Below are 4,012 nucleotides of genomic sequence, written 5' to 3'. Positions count from 1 at the left end.
GTATGTTCCTTAGGCTACTTGTTGCTTGTGGTTAACACATAACCTTTAGTGTGATGTGTAAGGTATATATATATATACATGCATGTATGTATATATATATGAGAAAAACAATGATTTTTACATGAATCGTTATGTTCAAAATGGCACATACATTGCCTTGCATAAGGATACACTCCGTCTTATGCTACATTGAGTACAATGGATGGGTGCATTTCCATTGCATGATGGTGCTTCGATCATTGTGTGACATTGACATATGCATTGTGCCATTTTCTCCTTGGACATCTCTTTCTACCTATTGAGACACATGGAGCCTCACATAAATAGGCTTACACTTCATACGTGAGTCCATAGGCCTCATTAGCTAAGTAGAAAAATTAAATTTGTGAGATAACATATTGTATGGTTTGATATGGTAGCACAACAATCTATGTTGCTCACACATTATGCAATCCCCAAGTGATTGTAAATAGGCCAATATTAATGGTAAGAGGATGTGAAAGGTGGCAAGCTAGACATATAAATTTTGGCAAGGTTACTAATCTCCTAAGCATTGACAATTATCAACGGCAATGTCCTAGGGCATAAAAATAGCTTGTGTAGCTAAAAGACCCGAGAAAGACCTACAAAAAAAGAATGGGTAGCAAAAGAATTGGCCCATGCTTGTGGAGAATTGGAGCAAAAGCTGGAGAGAAGAGAAGGGGAGTGGTTTCAAATGAAAGCTATGAGAAGCAATGCCAATTTTTGGGAGAGCAATAAAAAGAGAAGCTATAAAAGGAAGGGCAACTTCACTACACAAGAAGAAGGACACTACACGAGTGCTACCTTACCACCAAAGAAAGCATCGAAACATTTATAGATATATCTAATGTCACCATGACTCGAGTTTAATCCTACAATATGGATTCATCCTTTTCCAATGCCTTTTGTAAAAAAATCATGTTCTTTTGTGCTTTGTTTTGTTTAAGTTTTGTTGCTGTTGAATGACTAGCAATGAATCTCACTTTCTTGCTTATTTGAAGTGAATGTTTGGCTATGTGTTGGTTGGGGAATATTTTATTTACTTGTTGAAGTGAATGTTTGGTTTTGTGTTGGTTGGGGAATATTTAAGTTGATCAACTTGTTTAATTCTCAAGGGTAAGTCTGGATTTTCATATTGTTTAGTATGTGTTAGGTTGTTTGAGCAAATCACATGTTATGGTTATTACTAGTTGTGGTTGAGAGTTCAAGATTGCATGTTGAGGTTGTGCCTTTTTGTATTGCTTATTGTAGTTGAGAGAGCTCGAGATTGTAGTGTGCTACAATCTTAGTTGTGAAAGTTTCAATTTTAGTATGTTAAAAAAGCACATGCATACGCGTGCGCGTGATTATGCGCGCACACACACACACACACACACACACACACACACACGCACGCACACACGTACACAATGTGTGTATGCTTTGTGTGTGTGGATATAAACTTTGAATTAGAGAATAGTTAATCGAATGATTATTGAAACTAGTTTTGTAGTTCCTTATGATTGAGGGAGAGAGCCCTACGCTATGTGAAAGTGGGCTAAGGGTAGAGATTGAGGTACCTCATTGATAATACTTTGAGGGATGCATCGTAGATTGGGATGTTATGTTTCACTTTGTGGAATAAGATGGCCAATGGCGAACATTGGTCATATTGTGTTTAGTAGATAGATGGTAGGAAACTAATATGTTTAGTGTTATAGTGAGTAGATTATTAGGTAAAATTAAATAAATTAATATTTTAAAAGAATTATTACGTATAAATTATCTTAAGGTGAATCTATATAATAAGCCTAATGTATAATAATATATATTTATATGATATTGTATTAGTTTATTTGTGAATTACAAGTTTAAGCTTTATTTATGATAAATTTAACTAAAATATGGATATTTAATATCATTAATTTATTTAATTTAATCTGTTTAGTAGAAATAATATTATAATATTTAATTTAAGATACATTTTTATTAAAATAAATTTTATCTATAGGAAGCTTTGCCATTTTTCTTATGTGCTTTATTTTTAGAAAGCTTTCCAAGTTTTCTTTAAAAAAGCAACAAGGTCACGCACAAAACACGAGAATACAAAAAAAACTTAGTTTTATTATCTCTCCCTTATTAAGAGTCAAAATTTAGAGCTTTCAGAGTTTGTTTAAATGGTTTTGACACATTTCAACCATGATAGTGATGTTAAAAAGGCATAATTCAACACATAAATTTTTTGCAACAATTGCAACAAGCTACAGGAAACCCCTTAATTCATAATACTTAGCAATATGAATGATATTTGTATTTTCTTTAAAGTTAGATATATGATAGTTGTGTAATCAACATTTCATGATAGAGGATGGCAAACCATGGGTTTTGTCACGGGGAGGTTGAGCCCTATCATGCGTTTTCTTTTATTCTTTTTGAATTTGTGACCTTATTTTATTCTTTTATGTTTTAATAACGTTGTTTGTATTTAATATTTGGGATGTTAGATTTATCACATGATCAACTTGGCAACATACAAAATGACAAGTAAAGTGGATTTTCCATATTAGTGACTATTCCAACATGTGCACATTGTTAGTAGCCCAATGATGCTTGTACAATTGGTTATCCAATGTGTGTGCGTGCACATGCAACTTTACTAAGGCCTTGCGATTTCACATTTGCATAGAGTCCATTATTGTTGTGTATTTTATTAGCAAAATACATTTCTATCATTAAATGTACTTGTCGATCTTACTTTCTATATTAGAAAAGTTACAACTTAAAGAAGCATTGATTGAGTTTAGATCCTCATAAGTTTTTGAAGTTAGTTGGATTTCGCTAGGAACTTGTTTGATAGCTTGAGATGTGATGTTGATAAGCAATACATTGCAAGAGATAAAATTGAAGAAGAAAAGTTTGGTTGGTCAAAAATTGAGAATTGGTGGGTCTTAGATTTTACTAATTCTTTTTTTTAACACTCGACTTAGAAATTTGAAAAAAAGTAATTCAAAAAATAAATAGATAAACATGCTATACAAGTAGCATGCCAAATAGTTGGTACTGGTCTCTTTGTTTTTCTATAATTATAGGGGAAGGCACCACACTCCTGTTCTTGCATTGTCATTGACTAGCTAGACTGGTGTGTACCTACAAGCGTGCTCCTCGTCGTTGTCTTGCTCATCATCTCAACTCTTCTGTCATTCTTATTGTCATCTTGCTTTTACTATACTCTATTACTTGCATCTCGCTCATGTATTTGTTACTCATGTGTCACTTGTTGTCTCGGTTTTTACATGTTGCAATTCTTCCAATTCTTTTTGTGTGTTCCAACAACAAAGGCAGCTACAAGTGTTTCAAAGTAGCAACATTTTGATTCTCTTTGCGCGTTCCAGCAACAAAAGCAACAAGCGCTCCATTCAGCAACAAAAGTAGCAACAATTGTTCCATTTCGAGTTTAAAGTAAACAAGGGTACACTATTGTGAATAAGAGCATTGCCCTTTTAGAGAGAGAGAGAGAGAGAGAGAGAGAGAGAGAGAGAGAGAGAGAGAGAGAGAGAGAGAGAGAGAGAGAGAGAGAGAGAGAGAGAGAGAGAGAGAGAGAGAGAGAGAGAGAGAGAGAGAGAGAGAGCCCTTTTTTACAGAAAAAAAAGAGAGAACCCTTTTCTTTAATGTTCTCTAAAAAAACTATTATTTCTTAAAAAATAAGATATTCATACATTTCAAGGCCAAGTGAATCACTTAACTAAAGTTAAGTGTATCGGGTAATTTTTTGGGGATTTGTACCACCTTGTCACCGCACTACAATATAAGCATATGCCTTAAATGGCAATGCTAACACACAATAGTAAGTGTTCTCTTCATATCTATGGATATTTATGTGAGTGCAAAATAGATTTTTGAATTTTTACATGAAAAAATGAGAGAAAAAAAAGAGAAGCTCCATCAGCTCAACTTGTAATGATTCAATTCAATGTACCATCCTATTGTCATCCTAGCACGATTGTAAAAGCAT

The sequence above is a fragment of the Lygodium microphyllum genome, chromosome 24 (genome assembly GCF_053477565.2).
Source record: "Lygodium microphyllum isolate KBCC chromosome 24, Lygodium_microphyllum_v1.1.10, whole genome shotgun sequence".
Lineage (NCBI taxonomy): Eukaryota > Viridiplantae > Streptophyta > Polypodiopsida > Schizaeales > Lygodiaceae > Lygodium > Lygodium microphyllum.
Note: the sequence above shows the minus strand (reverse complement) of the source record.